At 34.1% G+C, this 18,569-nt stretch overlaps 1 protein-coding gene across 1 annotated transcript in view; it reads left to right on the top strand.

Moving 5' to 3' along the window:
- LOC120636251 (homeobox protein araucan-like) overlaps nt 1–18,569 on the top strand; it is a 117,459-nt gene that overhangs the window by 22,304 nt on the left and 76,586 nt on the right. The gene's annotated exons all lie outside the window — the stretch shown is intronic.

The raw sequence follows: 18,569 nt of genomic DNA, 5'->3' as shown, positions 1-18,569 counted from the left end.
GGATTCGAACTCGGCCTTCCGAAGGTGAAGTCAAGTTCCTATCCACTGGGCTACCAAAGCCATGTCAGTTTTACCAATTTTCACATCTAGTTAAGATAAAATCAGAGATAAGATTATCGCGATATTCCGGTTATTTTAACGTTGTTACGACATCACGTTTTCGATTTTAATTCCAGTTCAATTTCCTGTTGTAATAAGTACACTAATTAATCAATCATGTACGCAATTAGTATTTTATCTCGTAATAAATTAAGATTTATTGTACACTCTAATAATTAGTGTCATTTTATTTATTATTGGCAATGTATGCCAGCCGCCTAGAGTGGTTTCCTAACTACTACAGACTACACTAATACAGTCTACAGCGATACTTTAGTGGGGGCGAGATCGAATCACGCGCACATATTTTTTGTAAGTTGTGTGCGCTTTAAGGAAATAAAATATCACTTGCTTTAACAGTTAAACAACAGTATACATGCGTGAGAGTCCATAATGTACTCAACGACGAATGGAGTCCACCAATCGTCATTGGGCCAGCGTGGTGGCCTAACCCCTTGTCAGTGTGGAAGGTGACCTGTGACCTGTACTGGGCCAGTAAACGGTTCATATGTGGGTTGGATTGTGATGAGCTGAGTTATGGGGAATGTAAATAAATCATCATCATCATATCAACCTAGTGACGTCACTGCTGGATATAGGTCTGTTAGGGATTTCCAAATACCACGATTTTTGCCGCTTGGGTCCAAAGACTCATTGATCAGTCCACCTCGTCTGTGGTCTAACAACGTTGCGTTTAACTGCGCCATTCCAGCACTTGTGAATCCCAATTTTTCCCCGTTCATTGCCACAGTTTACTACAGTTTCGCGACTCGTAAAGCTTTGGTAATGAAAAAAGAAACATAAAAGTGGGTAACGCATTATATAACCCTACCAATGCAGATTTCAGAAATTACTAGCGCAGACGTAGTACCTACTGGGTAAAAAATGCAGATGTAACACTAGGTAAAAAAATTACACGCGCAGATGTAACGCAGATAAAAAAAATTGCACGCGTTTTAACATAGGTTAAAGTTAATCATTTCAGACTCTCGTGTACTTCACTATAATATTCCTTTAGTTGGAAAATCTACTAAGCAAAAACCATTATTCATTGTCTTTTTTATAAATGTTTTTTTCTTAATAATTAAGATCTAACCATACATTCGTATGGATGATTCAAATCTACAACTTTTCGAGACAGTAGAATGAGGCTGATTATTTGTCTTATGGCATCCTGGGCGCTAAAGTAAGGATTCTGGAATCGTCCTTTATCAAGTAACCGACTGGACAAATCGACTAGATTATCCTGACCCTGACTACAATCCAGTCGATTCTGCGATTATTATTAATATGTATTAACTAAAAGCCTTCAGTGTCAATTCCTTAGTTTAATCCAAGTATTTCATCCTTTTTAGTTTCGTCATCATCACTCACACATACATTACATCACACACACATCACAAACCATCGAAGCAGATCGTAGTCAAGCGAACTTGTCAAAGATAAAAAAAAACACTCGTATAAACGGTAATATTCAAACGTATCAGATACTTAAACTTATCTGTCGGTTTTTATGAAGCGCTTCAAACAGTGCCGCAATTAAAGGCGCCTTCAGATCGCCCGTTAATTAGCAGAAAACATGAAATATCATTTACAATAGATTCTAATCGAATGTAGATGTTATCGGTACTAAGCAAATCTAATGTTTTGCCGACTACACTGACGGATTTTACGATTTTAGATCTTATTTCGTCAAATCTTATCAATAGTTTCATATTATTATCAATAGGTACATTATTTCTTATACAATAATCACATTTTAAGTGTATAAAGTAACAAACATGTAATCGTGCATCGATAGCATAATATTTGTATTATTATCTATTTATATTTACAAATTTTTAATTATTTATGGAGGGAAATTTAATTGAATGTTTATAATATTTGTAATTTTATATTTTTCTCAATAATATTGTTGATTAGCAATCATATAAAGTATTCAATAAAAAAGAACCTCTTTACAACTCTTCTTAAAACCAATTTTCGCTAAAGGACAATTAATACACTTTTATTCGTTTGTCAAATTCATAAGATTTTAAAAGTATAAATAAAAAAGCAGATAAATGTTACGACATATACGCTCACAATTATTTAAAATCTAAATGTGTTATTTCTAAATTCGTAACCCTAACTAAAATTACCAACTTCATATAACTTGTATTAAGAGCCACTTAGATTGTCAACCCCTTTATTTGAACAGCGAAACCCGTCCACAGTTTTGTCGTATGCAAACAACATTTTCATTTAAAAAATGCACTCTGCGAAAAATATTCAACACTTCAAAACAAATCCGGACAGATCCCGATCCAAATGCAACACAATTTTATAAAAGAGTTAACTGGGAAAGCGGCAACACAAATAGAATATAAAAGTTCACGCTTAGATAACCACACGTTTCCACCCCTTGTCCGCGCTCACTGTTTTCACCCCATCATATCTAATATACGCCCACATAAAGCATTAATCCGGGCCCCTCTCTTTACCGAGCACTTTTCATTTGACAGATTGGTCTAAATTACTCCGGCTTTTTTATTTAATTTAAGGGGGTAATAGAGACGATGCTGAAGGAGGCAGAGTGTTTGTTTTGTCGTGAGGTCTTTCTGAGTAGTTTTTATTGGAACTTCTGTTGACAGAGCCAGCCGAGCGACCGTGCTTGTTCTTTGGATTGTATGAAATAACATCGTCGTTATTTGATTTGATCTACCCTCCCGTATCATTGCTTTGCTAACTTTCAATCATCTCGACTAATTTGATTTCTATATCGAGTTCTGGCGTCATTGAAAATTACATTTCTTATTATTTGAATAAGAATATTAATAGCTTGTGTAATAATAAATGATTAACTGTGAAAGTAATTGTCGTAATAATAGTTCTAATTATAGGGTCCCTAAAGATTAATTGATTAAGGAACGATAAAGTTATGTAAAGCTAAGATTGATTTGCTTTTGTTCTGGTAACAGTTTATTAGAACTTGCTAGGAGGTCAAGCTTATGCCTTTGGGACGATGGCTGTAAATGTGCCTACCTTATTTGATACCATTCATTTTCGATGATTTTTTTTTTGGTTTACTTAACACACAAAACAGATCATGAATTAACATAAACATAAGAACAACAACCAAAAAAAACTACTAAAAACTAGCCACTCTCCACCACATGCGTGTATAAATGCAGCCAATAGATGTAACTGACTTACGTTCGTCGTTATTCCATTAAACGAAATTTTTGTTTTCTATGTTAGCTATAAGTACTACTTACGACGTATGCCCGTTTTCACTAAACGTAGGCATCGCCTAAATCGAATGTCTGATGCATTTCATAATAAAACCGTTTCATCAACTCTTAGGTTAATACTTAATAACTAATGGGGAGCGGTATATGCATGACTAGGAATTTCTATAGATTAGGCGTTGCTTATTTAAAAACGGGCAGTAATGTACAATCGGTTCAATAGGAATTCGTTACTTAAAAGGCAGGTAGGACTTACTGTTATCTAAAACTAAAGACATACGTTTTCAATAAACTATAAAAGTGGTAATTTTAAAATGGTGTAAAATAATTCATAAAATTAAATAAATAAATAAATATACTCGAAACTACGCACATCGCCATGGAGCCCTGAAGTAAACGTAGGTAGCTCATATTGCACTAAGATGTCTGAAAAACATCTTTATGAAAAATATGAAAAAATACCTCCTTGTAATAAACATATAAACACCCAGACCCTGAAAAGCATTCATGTTCATCACACAAACATTATCCACTTGTGGGAATCGAACCCACGGCCTTGGACTTAAAGCAAAGTGCTGCCCACTCCGACAATCTGCCGTAATAGAATGATTAAAGTGTTATCATGTTAAAGGAATGCTATAAAACATTGTCGGTTCAAATAGTTGCCTTAATAAACCTGCGTATCGTTTTTACATATCGATCCGCTAACGATATGAGGGAGTTACCTAGAGGGCTAGACCCAATCTAAGTAACAAATGAATACCTAGGTATATTTAATAGCGCTATCAATTATACTAGCGGAATAGACATACTTCGTGTATAATTAAGTTCAGTGATAAGTGTTAAGGCTTCGGATACCAACGCATAGTAGGTACCTATTTAACTATCCCCAAGCTATAAGTGGTAGGTACTGTTTATGGACTCGCTGCTGCATTATTATGTTATTATTCTTAATGCAAACGATGGAATTATTATAATACCAAAGTATAATGTTTAGATTTTCATCGTCTAGAGTAAGGTTCTTACACGCTTTTCATTAGCTTCACCTGCATTTTTGTTGTTGTGTATGTTTGTAACTTGGATTTGATTTTGACTCTCTTCAAACGGTCTGATTTCGTTCAAACTTTGTAGATATATCGGGGACCTATTAGAATACACTAAATGGATAAGACTCTTAAATTTTTTCTAAATAAGATTTTTGTTAAATTATATGATTTCCATCTAAAGTCGATAAGGTAGGAATTATGTTGATATTAATTTCCAACCATTATCTTTAGCTGATTCATCTAACATTAAAAAATTTGATGGTTAATGGATTACCAATTCATTTTGCTCTAATAAAAATAATAGTTTATGAAAAATTATAAACAAATGCTTTAATAAATAAACTTAACTTCGTTAAGTTTGGTTTTTTATACCAAGCGTGTTTTTTTACTTATTTTAAACAATTAATTAAGAACTATAAGTAAAGTTGGAAGCGATCATATAGTAACTGTAACTTATCAAATGATCCAACTTAACTTATTGGAGTAAAAACTTAACTCGAATTTGGACGTTTCCATATAAAATGACAGAATTACGCGCTGCAGTATTTGACAACTGCAGCGCTGATTTTCAGGTATAGCCTTAAATTGAATTACGCATCTTAGACAGTATACATTTTGATTAGCTACTCTTAAAAATCATATCGCATTACTTACATTCTTTTATATTGTGTTCTGAAACAGGATCGAAATAATAAAGAATTCAATTTCGATTTAAACACTTTTTAATAACGCTCCCATTACACTTTGTATGATTGTTCGCATTTAGGCGATTGTCAACTTTATTTTATTGGCAGTTAATTCGATATTCGCGTGTCCAACCATCACCATCGTAGCTTATCGGGGCAATTGACAGCGGCATCACTAGCACCTAAATACATACTCGTAAATATATATTTGAACCTGTAATAACATGGCGGCGTGTCGCTGATATTACTAATTACAGAAATACACGCCACAGTCCAACCGCAATAGAATCACTGTACAGCACATAAACCTAATGTACACACAGCCAATTGTATACATTATAGAAGCTTCATTGTGTGTACAGTTTTAACTGACTGCCACGAAACATGAAAGTCCTCTATCCCGGAAATTTTAAAGTGAGTTTAGGAAGCCATTCGATAATTTATTAGTACGAGTTTTTAAGATGATATCACGCACATGTTTAGGTACATTTAGTTACATAAAAGAGAAGAAAGATTTAACAAGATAGTTGGATAAAAACATTGCTTGTCTAATATAGATGTATTTAAGTTCAGATGCATAAGTGTAACGACCTTAATTTGAGTTTATTTAAGAAGTTTTACATAGTTTACAAAATTACATGGAATATCGTGTATAGTACGCATATATATAAATATATATATATATATATATATATAGTATAAACTTTTATTTTATTTGACGGCCGACTGGCGCATCGGCACTGCTTTCTAAGTCAAAGGCCGTGGGTTCGATTTCTACGTGATGAACATGAAAATTTTTCAGTAGCTGGGTGTTTATCTGTATATTATAAGTATTTATGTATATATTATTTATAAAAATATTCACTTGTCATCTTAGTACCCATAACACAAGCTACGCTTACTTTGGGGCTAGATGGCAATGTGTGTATTGTCGTAGTATATATTTATTTATTTAAAAGTATTAAAAGCTGTCCCATTCGTTTGGGAGCTTCGTTGCCATAGACACACAGATATTTCTTCATCCTCATTTTTGCGTCCGTTTAAAACAGGGTAACACTCCGTGGAAATATATATATCTGTGTTTATTAGTGTGTAACATTTACGTAAATATTTTTTGTAAATAAATTATTGCATCATTTTATATTGATTGTATTATATAATAATGGATATTCGGCAAGTTGTACAACTTATGCAACTCTACAGTAGCATAGTGTTTGAGCTGCCAGCTTACCATTGGCGTGCACAGGGTCTTTGACCAGGGTACGCATAAATAGGGGAGATGGCTTAAAATGGAAAAGACCTTCGCCTTTATGAGTACAAAAAATTTTGTCGGCCGATTGGCGCAGTGGGCAGTGACCCCGCCTTCTGAGTCCAAAGCCGTGGGTTCGATTCCCACAACTGGAGATTTTTTGTGTGATGAATATGAATGTGTTCCAGTGTTATATGTTTATTATAAGTATTTATGTATATTATTCATAAAAATATTCATCAGTCATCTTAGTACCCATAACACAAGCTACGCTTAATTTGGGGCTAGATGGCGATGTGTGTATTGTCGTAGTATATTTATTTATTTTAGGGTGGGCAGTTTTTTGACGAATGTTTGAAGCGCATGTACCTACTTACGAACTTTCAATCACAGCGGCCTAGAGTTCGGGCAAAACTCATATCTACAAACCTTGTATATACCGAGCACGCACGTGCGTCTGTCTATATGTACCCAGTTGATAATGTTGATGTTTGTAATCTGTGCTGCTGATAGCGTCTGATCAAATATGGCGTAGGATCGCGGCAGCCTTTGTCAACGTAGCTGCGAGCGAGGGATACTCTAATCTGCAATTGTGTAGCCAGCAACTTGCTGACTTTCGAACCGTTACTCAAATATAATTGTTGGATAGGATCTTTTATTGCACACCAGTTTCCAAACATGACCCAAGCGTCATCTTTGTGGGATTTTTGTTTTCCCATATATCACACAGAAAACGGGAGCATGTCACTCTCATCTTTATTTAAATATGTATATGCCTCGCTGCGGTGGTTTCGAGGACGTTTTAGATTTTATTTAGTTTTTAAACAGTTTATTTTAGGTTATAGTTATGTATATGTCATTTTTATTTAAATATGTAAAAATCACGGGTATCGTTGCTGCGTGAAATATAGAAACACAAGCGTACGCACAAACACATACGGATTTGTGAGATTTGTTTGACTATATAAATAAACTAGCTGACCCATGCAACGTTTTAATATCTTTAAAAACTTTCATCCCATTTCCCGGAGGAAACTTATTGTTCATCGGGATAAAAAGTATCCTATATGTTGACCCGGAATATCAGCTACAACTATACCGAATTTTATTTAAATCCGTTCTGTAGTTTTCAATAAAAATCTGTTTTGAACTCAGTATCGATTATAAAGCATCAGAAATGTTCCAGTTACAGTTTTATTACAAGTTTAATGAATAGATAAGGATTATCGCTAAGCTACTTTGTAAGTTTTTTATTTTTACTTACTTTTGTGTTTGTGAACAAAATACGAAAAAACAAGCAAATAAAAATCTTCTGTTTTATTTGTTTTCGAATATTAATTGTGTGGTCACTGTGTGTGGTTACTATCATCATAAACATCCTAAAAGTCAAATTAATAGGTGGTATACGCTAGTTGGCTATATACTCTTCCTAACCACCTTTAATATAATATCAGAGGTGTTACTAGAAGTATGATTTTAATCGTCTTAATGCTCTTGTTTCCAGGGTATTAGTATTGTACCTGTTATCTTATTTCTGAACGTCCAAGTATGCCATATAAAATTATCACATAAAAACTAAACTCATGAAAGCTGCGTAGGTTTCAAAAAATAAAATAAACATTCTTTATTTTCATCATATATCTATTTGTTTTTCTGTAGGTACTAAATAAATGATTATCTCAAAACCCAACTCAAGCTATGGCACAGATAGTGCCGATGTTTTCTTTGAATGAACATTTAACTCGAGCGGTTCTCTGTTTAAACAAAACAAGTTGGCGTCCTTAACCGAAGCATTAGAGACTCGAGTGGTGCCGCGTGTGTGCACACTAACTTATGTTATTATTTCTAAGACAACCCCACTATATTTGATCAAATCTTTTGACGACCACTCCATTCCTTTTCATGTTCCCGCCCAAAGTTTAAGTATATCTTGAATAAATATTATATTTTTGTTTGCCATATTGAATAAGAGTGGAGTGGAGCGTCAAAAGGCCATGGAGGGGGGTTCTGTTTGTCTTTTTACTTGTCTCGTTGGTTTTCACTTTCTTCACACTGTTTTTCGAAAAGGTACTCGAGGATATTGACCATGTTTATCTCTAAAAGGCTATCCTGACGGGACCGAGTGGACGTTTGAATGTATATGTTTGAAGGTATACTTACTTGATTTCAGCAAGCCTTAATAACCTTAGCTTTGTTTTTATACTGTTACTTATTTGTTTTGAAACCAGGTGAAGATAACAAAATAAATTTATATTTTCTTTATTTTCATCATCATCATATCAAACCGATACCGTGCTCACTAAAGGGCACGAGTTTCCCCCCACAATAAGAAAGGGGTTAAGGCCGTAGTCCACCACGCTGACCAGGTGCGGATTGGTGGACTTCACACACATTTGAGAACATTATGGAGAACTCTCAGGTAAGCAGGTTTCCTTACGATGTTTTCCTACGCCGTTAAAGCAAGTGACATTTGATTAGCTTAAAACGCACATAATTTAAAAAACGTTAGAGGTGCTGGGAGTTGAACATGGCCCTCCAAAAGAGAGGTCGAAGTCTTACCCACTTGGCTACCACCGCTTCTTATTATTTTCTTTATGATGTGGGTACTAATATTATAAAAAGAAACATTACAATAAAAAGTTATGAAAATAGTGTACAAACGAAGAAAAAAAGGAGTGTAGGTAGTCCCGATTTGATGAAAGAATCCCGCAGATTACAAAATTATGAATCGACCTTCTAAATCTTATCAATACCGAGGACTGTAGGACGGAATGGCGAATAATGGTGATTAGATATTATTATAAACAACTTATAGGTATAATCCCTACTATAATATTATAAATTTCAATGTATGTTTGTTTGCTACGTTTTCAGGCGAAAACTACTGAAACGATTTTCATTAAACTTTTTATACATATTCTAGGAGGAGTTAGAAATAATATAGTATACTTTTCATTGAAAAAAAAAACACGTAAGATAAAAAATGTTTGTGTAAAATCTAAAACTCATTCATGACTATAGGTGTAAACTATGTACGCTGCCTCCCAATATTACGCGGGCGAAGTCGCAGGGCACATCTAGTACCTACTACTTATATAAACAGTAAATACGTGAAAAATATTGTTATAATAATTATACTTTAACTTTATCTGTTACTATCTAGTTATAGTTTGTCCTTTATAGCTGTACCGTATAAAGGACAAACTTTAATTACCTCGGTAACATGAACCTATTTTAAAACTTCATTTAATCGGACAGTTAACACGACAAAATGTGAACGCTGAACTTATTATTTCCAAAATGAAAATGAATGCATTTCTCGGGCAACTTAGATTTAATCGCAGTTTAATCTAATGTAAAGCTTACGCTGGACGTTCTTTGATCTTAATCGGGATTTCAATTCGACCTAATCTACATAACGAGGAACTTTGAACCGTGAAGTTATTTAGAGCGTCATCACACGGGCGATTTGCAGCGAGTTTAGGGCTAGGAGACGCTGCAACTTACGAATGAGAAGCACATTCTCAGCCCCAAGAAGGTTTTCTGCACTTATGTGGGTCTTTTTTTTATAAAGATTAATATGTTGTCTTACAAATAACATATTATTATAAAAATATTGTGAGGCTACACTAAGTATACCTATTTCTTTTAATTTCTCTCGGAGGGATTCGCGTGATCTAAGTTTAGTTATATATTGCTCGTACAGCTCTTTTCTGCAATATAGATATAGTTTCAATATCAGCAACTTTTCCCCATAACAAGAACCCGCAGGACATCACACTAAGAAAGTACTCAAAATAAACAAGCCCAGATCTTCTTGAGTAAGAATCTTGTAATCATTAGTCGCACGTAGGACGCAAAATTGGTCGTTGCTAAAGATGCAAGCTAGAGCGGACCTTCGCTTGATATAATGGATTCTGGAAATCAGATTAAACACTTCTAATAGTTTGCATTTACAAGCCGGAATATTATTTGAAAAGATCAAATATAATCCACTAGAAAAAATAATAATCCTTCACAAATTTCAGTGCGAATGCCAAGACCATTTTTATAATTGTTGCATCTAGCATTAGCATCATCATGTAGCATCAGCGCATTGGTACATGCGCGCGCGCAGCTATTTAACTCCCTTTGAACTCGGTCGCAACAGAAGCCGATGGAGACAATTTACCCACTTGAAGCTCAGATCTCACCGAGACCACGATTTTCAGTAATGAAGGAACGACCATAGATAGAGACGGATCTCTCTCGCAAATCGGCAATGTGTAAAATATTTTCTAACACTTATAATATATCTTACAATACTTTTTTTATGTTTTTTAGTGTATTGTGTATTTTCCTTTTGAGATCTGAGCACTGCCAAACTTCGTAGTATACTAAAACTAGGCAGTTGCGACCATTATCACACTACCCCTACGATAATATCGATACGTACGAGTTCAAGAGAGAGATGAAGCATATGCCCAATTGACGGCCATTATTTAGACTAACGATTATGAATTATCAATTTAGAACCCTCGTAGCTTAAGTTTTAGTTAACGAATTTAGTTATCGCCATCAACTCACTTGTTTGTCACATTTTATATGTAATGTACGCATCAAAAGTGCCATCTACGAGTATGTGCCTATTTGAATAAAGAAATATTTGACTTTGACAATATCGGGTGTCATCCCAAAACAGGGTGGTCTTTATTTAATGATAAACCTACCTTATCATTTCATTTATGTGTCTGTGTGTACACGCCTTAACACCTAGACGGTGAATTAAATAAATAAATTAGCATCCTTTAAGCTTCACTAGTATTTAGAATTGGATCAAAATCGATTCGAAATCGACTTCGCAGAAATAATCGGAGCTTTTTATCATAAAATACGGATGATTGATTCCTAAACTAGCCTAATTCGTATAATTTTTCGGGAACATGCGATTCTCACATTATAGAGTCTCTAGGTATCGTTTTAGACCCGTATTATCAATTAGGATTTGACAGCCCTTCGGAGTGGATTATTGATGGTTATAATATGCCTATATCAAGTATAGATGACGAATAATAATTAATTAATTTAACGCGTAACAATGAGAAAAGATTTTTTGACTAGCTTCCTATAATAAACCTACTGTGTTTACGTGGCTACACCGCTTACTTTAAATGATTTGTTGTGTTTAACTCACCTGTAGTCTATTATTTCACTCTATGAAAGAACACTTAAAAATTGACCGTTATCGACAAAAAAAAATAAAGGGTCGTAGGTTCAAATAAAAATGTTTAAATATTAGCAGCCAATCTAAGATTAAGGTTAATCCGTGTTAACCCTCATAACATAAAAGAGCTGTCAAAGTAATCACGACGTTGATCAAGCGAGGGCAAATTAATTTTTTAACAACCTGCGGTTAACAAGGTGTTGTCCATGACTCGACTTTTTTACTTTAGTAACCTTTTTTAAATTAACGCGCGGACTAACAGATATCGGGTGAACTTATCTACACACTCAGCTTGAAGTCAAAAATATTTTTTACAGTTTTTTTTAGTTTAAGAACTAAGTAGGTATACCCTACTGTTTTTTCTTGAAAACACTCAAATCAAATGTAATCTGAATCATTCAGGTGTTTGAGTTGGACGAATTTTGTAATCTATTGGCAGTATGCCCGTATGCCGTCACTGCAAATGGCATGACGCTCTCTTATGCCACTCGCCTAGGCACGGCTTGATAAGTTACTCTATAGTAGGCATTATATTTAAATAGAAAAATATATAACTAGTTTTACTAACGAAGCTCTAGGGATATTTTATCTTTTATTTTTAGTCAATGTAACTTTTACTAATAAATTCTCCGATAACACTTTGGTCACATACATCTGCCAGGCGTCCCGTAACTGAACTTTTTTGTATTTATTTACCCACTTAAAAGTCTACATGCAATATTCGTTAAACAATTAACGTTTCTTGTTTATGTTTCCGTCTTAAAAAATGTTTTATTGAGAATGAAACAAATATGTTTATGTATCATACCTTTATGATAAAAAAAAAACAATTCATTGAAAATTTTGTGTTTTTTTTTATTATTCCGTAACTACATTCCTTCTCTTATTTTATTTTTTACACCATAAGAAGGTACAAGATTTTTAAGAGAGCATTAACGACTGACTTTTAAGAAATGAAAATAATGAAATTTGTGAAATTTGAAGAATACTTACACTGATTGTTCTAGTACCACAAGTACGAATCCATGCCGTAGTTGTATGTAAATTTTTGATTTGTACATGTTTGTTTTTATGTAAATTTAATCATTTGATTGGCAATAGGGTTTTAACGTAATTATTTAAAATAAAATGTGAAAACAAGCGTACGGTCGTTACGCATCGGTGCTTTATTAATAACTTTGCTGAACCGGTTGAAGTTACATAATTTTACTACAAGCGATTTCTATTTATATTATATTACTAACTTATTTTATTAACTTATTGACTGAAAAAGTCAGAAATCAAATAAATCCGAGTTAAATATTAGTCGCTTACCTATAACGTAAATACCTATCCTACTTACCCACTTACAATAGAAACGCAATAAATATAGTATATATTTGAAATTTTAGAGTATCGTTACATGTTTTTCATATAGCCTTGCTCCATTTTACCATCTGGTGGTTGCAGTGGCGTGCATAGAGTGTATGCACAGGGTATGCAAATGATATAAAATGAAGAAAATGTCCAGTTAGAGTTATAATGAAACTTAAGTATACGCATTGTAAGAGTTATAAAAGCCTACCATTGAGTACTTATAACTCTTACTGGTGATTTTCTTCATTTTTAATCAGATGCATACCCTGTGCATACCTTCTATTCACGCCACTGAGTGGTAGGATGGATTTTGGCAAATTCCTCGGCAAATCTTTCTCTGTCAACATATGGCAACACTACTCTTAGATAGCATATTAGTATGTTAAGTAAAACGTCACATTACGTTTTACCCACAACGTATATGTATTAAGAGTTGATTTACCTACGATTTCTGTGTGAAATGATAACATACAATCATACACAGACGGAATGACAAACATGCAGACAGCTGATTTGATGGCATACTAAGGGTCGGTGGTTGACTTTGGAACGCTAAAAATGAAGGGTTAGAAGTAAACCGAGCTCTTACGTCAATAACGTAACAAAAAGTGTGCATTCGATTAATAGGATTACACGCACCCATACATTGCGTGGAACTACAATGCCCTATTACGTACAGTGCACAACACATCACAACGAACCTCCACAAAAGCGTTCCTTATACCGACTGCAATAAAGACTACAATCTTATAAAACTTTTCTAAATGTACCGTACATAACGTAACACGTCATACTGATACAAAAGGCGACGCGGTAAAACTATTCAAAGTATAATAAGCTTTCTGACATAAGTGGTGTGAGTGTGAATTGCGTGTACCATTTCCACTGTCGCACTAAGTCTAAAGGTGTAGACTAAAATATCTTAACAGGTGTTGCATGACCCGCGAAACCCAGCAAGTCGCTGCATTGGCGTTTCTTTTATCTTGTTTTAATACTTACCATGAATTTATTATCCACATTCCCTTATTCATTTGATGTTTGCACGCCTGTCAATTTCCGTATGAACTACCATCCTACTACCTTAACTGACTTTCAAGGAGCAATGTCATACTTTGAGTCAAAACTCGCAGCATAATCTTGTTACAAAAATTTTAGCCTTAGACCCGTTGCTGGGCAAAGGCCTGGTTAAGGCTGCGAGAGCGCATAGAACTTTATCAATAAACGTGTAAATTGCCATTTAGTTTAAATAAATATTCTGTGTTTTTATTCGCTTCAATCGATAGCGCCTTGCAAATGTCAAAACATGAAAAAAAACTGGTCTGTAACAAAGTTATGTCACATTTAAAAAAGACGGATTTAGAGCTTAGTTGATTTAATACAGCTTGAGTGTAACTTTAAATATTTATTTTATTTTCACGGTAATATAAACCCAACCCATAACGGTATTCCGGGCTAGTAAATTTCTCCATCTGGAAAATGCAAATCTTTTCCTCGACCTCGTAATCGAACCTATTTACTCTTGATCCTTATTCGAATAGATTAATTTAACAACAAACCCAGTTGCGTTAATATCATCCTTATCTCATTGAAATAGAGTTGCAAACCGTTTTAATTATAGAAACGAGATGAAAGAGTGTACAAGTTGTACCACACACTCAATTTACAACTCTATTTAAATAACAATAAGGATGTCGTTTAATTATTCGCGGGAAGTTTACTCGAGCATTCGAGCTGAGTTAAGATAGACTAGAGTAAATTGATTAATCATGTTCTATAACAGATTATAAACTACAGTACATATGTCTTGCTATAATGGAATCGAATGGCTTAATGTGATTTGGATGACATGGACGTTCTCAGTGGGACCTATGTGTTTGAACGTGGAACGTTTCCAGGGCTACGAGAGTCTCAGACATTTTCACCACCTACACTAAAACCTCACATAACAACAAAAAAAATATCGAGGATTTCCGAGCGTAGTATCATAAAAACAGGATTTTGGTTTAATTATTGAAATTAATGAGAAGCGGTGATAGCTCAGTGGGTAGGAGCTCGATTTCACTTTCGAAGGGCCGAGTTCGAATCACAGCACGCACCTCTAACTTTTTTAAGTTATATACGTTTTAAGTGACATCTTGAAGAAACCTGCATGCCTGAGAGTTCTACATAATGTTCTCAAAGGTATGTGGAGTCAACCAATCCGCACTGGGCCAGCGTGGTGGACTACGGCTGTAACCCCTTCTCTTTTGGGGGGTAATTGGTTGATGATGATGATGATTGAAATTAAACTTCTTTGGAAACTCTATGAAACGAAAATGCGTCACGACATAGAAACAAATACAAAAATGTATAGGATTTAATCGATATAATATAATTGAGAAGAAGATATTACACATTTTGGTTTAGTTCCCATGGAAACTTAATTATCTATAATACAATATTTTACAACAAAATATAAAATCATTGTTTAGTTTGGTAAACAGGAGTATACTCCTAGTAGGCTAGTATAAATCGCTTGGCTAGGCTAATTTACAGAAGTTACACTTCTATAATGTGTGAATTAACAGGTTGTTTTTTTTATTTTGGTTTCAATATTCGAGTGCCTAAATCATTTTTTTCAATTCTACATTCTACATCATATAAATATGTCAAATCATTATAGAAATTACCAATTTTTGAATCTATGGGATGCCTTTTATTTGAACCTAGGCATCGTATTGCATAGAACAGTGGACGGATTATATAAAGGAAAGTCAACTTTACTATTCCGTGTTTTCACTTTTCAACTTTTTTATTATTATATTCGAGGGAATTTTATTAGTGCACGGCGCAAAGGGTGTACTTGGTTTACTGCCTATTTGTAGTTTATACGCTTTTTATGTTATTATTTATGTCGGTATGACGCGCAAACCGAGATAAGTTGAAAATGACAGAAAGTATGACTGTAATTTCCACAAAATAAAAAACTTGCTTACTGTTCAACACGCACGTACCATAAGTAGATACAATTACCTATATAACTCCAAACCATATATCTCATATTGACATGTTCTAATGGTGGTGCAAAAATGATGATTTTCGTTTTGATGATTCCATATGTTGGAGGATTCCGTTTTATAATTACGGTCAGTGGCGTGCACTTCACATATGCACAAATGCACTCCCTAACCTAAAAATTTCAAACAACTTGTACAGAAGGAGAATTTATCAATTTTATGCGATATTCTTGCTTTATACCCTAGTTAAAACCGCTATGTTTTTTTTTATTTTATGATCATTTTTATATTTTAAAAATGGCAGCCTTATCTAAATATTTAAATAAAGCTTTTACTATATTCTAACAAAACACTACAGGAATAAGTTTATGTTGGGTCTAACAATTTAAAAAATAGAGTGAAAACTGCCGGTGGTATAATCGTTGATCAGCTCTTCGTCTATGTCAAATGCTCAGAAACGTGAATAAAAATACAATAAGAATATACTTACACAAACATTGTAACGATAGTAAAATAAAAATGGCCGCCCAATTAAACTTTGATCTTTGAGAGGAGCTGGCGCGGGCGGTGATAAATTTGTCAAATAAATTCGACGCGAAGCCGCGTGCCTTCCGAACATCTTCCAAACTTTTATTATTATTGCCACAGTTTAACGAGCCTACAGTTGGGAAACGATCGCACACCACGGGCGACTAAACTATTCAAGACACGCTCGAGTCTGTATGCATGAATACGAAATATTACCTAAGCTACTATATTCTCACTATCTCTACTTAAATTTCTTCATTCTCAGCCTATTAACATCCCACTGTTAGACACAGACATAATATTATAGAAAATAGGAAGCCCCTTCGTATTATTGCCAACTTGTGCTTTTAAACTATAGATGTGTTAAAAACATTAAAACTATTATTTGATAACTTAGGCTGGGTGACAGTTATGCCTGATGGGAAACAAATATAAACTGACGAGTGTTTTTACGAGAGTGCATCAAACCGAACTATTTAGGAAAACTTGTTACCCTATGACCATAAAAATGTATAATAAACTTCCATCCATCATAAAAGTTGAAGATATGGTTGAAAGGTAAACATTTCAATTTCTTTGATGACTTTTTTCAATGTGACAAAAAACAAATTTTCAATTTAATATTTCAGTTTTTTTTTTTTATATTTTGTCACTCTAATTATTATTAACGCCATTGTATTTAAAATTGCATGTTTTTAAGTTATGCTATGTGTTAATTGCAATCATTACTTTGTAATTGCACGCCAGCTAAAGGCAATACACCGTGACTTCGTAATTGATATTTAAATGGCATCTATGTAAACGTGTGTATTATGCAAATAAATATCTATCTATCTGGGAATCAATGATAAGGTGTAGCGTGCTTGCCCATTTCGTTTTACAGCAACCATGAAGTCATTCAGGCTTCGTCATCTACGTTAGACGATTCAAACATTGTCTCGGAGGCATTTTCTCCTGTGACTGTACATACCAATTTGTGAGCGAAAATTTCGACCGCACTTGCTACAGCAAAAACAGATACTCGCGACACTGAGCCGCCTAGCCTCTTCGCCTTCAGTGCAATACATCAAACCATGCGGTATCTTGGACTCCACACCAAGTGGCACACATGATGAACTTAGTCATAATCAACCTTATGGGCCGTAGTAATGGAGTAGCACTGCTTAATAGAAGATATAAGTGATTTTGTGTAATGTGATTCTTCATGAACTGTATATTTGTTAAGTTGCGTTATTATAGATTTATGATTTCTTGATACACCCAATGAAGTCGATGAAATGAATACCGGTGTTTACGGCCGATTATTTACTTTTATAAAGTGTTTAATGCTTTCTCAAAGCAAACTATAAATATTGTTGCTAGGGTTGCCACCCGAATCACAGTAGCTGAGTTCAAATAAAAAATATGCAAATAAATCCTGTTTTGGTAAAAAGACCAAAAGATAAATTAAAGTTCCCTTAAAATGTATTAAACGCTTATAGCTGTTACAAATATTATTATGTTGACATTACAATTAAAAAATAACCGGGATTTAAACGTTTAATCAGCTAGGGATAATTTCAATAAACTGTGGATAAGTGCGTGGTGTTACTTTGTCCCAGCTTCCTCAAAAACCAATATTTTTTTCCTTAAATATAATGGCAGCCCTACACAAATGGGAAGTTCTTGTCAGCTTCTTGTTTCTTTTTAAATTTCTTCCTAGTGGCCATCAAAAGATGTCCGTTGACAAATATTATGATAATAATACGGCCGGAATGATGACGTTTATGTTTATTATATTAACGTCTAGACGTGCCTCTTCTTTGATACTTTATATAAAAGTGTTTTACATAAATTTTAAAAGAGCATCAGTTCCGTAAATCTATTATTCGCAGGCGCTCTGAGACGGTTCCACATTCAATCGTACCAATTCTGTTGTAAACCGATATCGTAACTAAATTGACTGATCAATATAGTAGTGCTATCTTTTTCACAACATTTTCCGCAGAAAAGGATAGAACTATTTAAATACGTAACTGTCAATGTATTTTGGATACGTACCTGTCAATGTAGTTTAGTTTATGTACAGCACAATTATTGTATTTTTTTGATATATAATTAAGTAAACCAGCGAAGAATGAACATAACTTGAATTGGCACTCACGATATATGCTTACCTAGTATAGGTAAGGAAAAT

Source organism: Pararge aegeria, chromosome Z (genome assembly GCF_905163445.1).
Source record: "Pararge aegeria chromosome Z, ilParAegt1.1, whole genome shotgun sequence".
Classification (NCBI taxonomy): domain Eukaryota; kingdom Metazoa; phylum Arthropoda; class Insecta; order Lepidoptera; family Nymphalidae; genus Pararge; species Pararge aegeria.
This window is presented reverse-complemented; position numbering and strand designations above follow the sequence as displayed.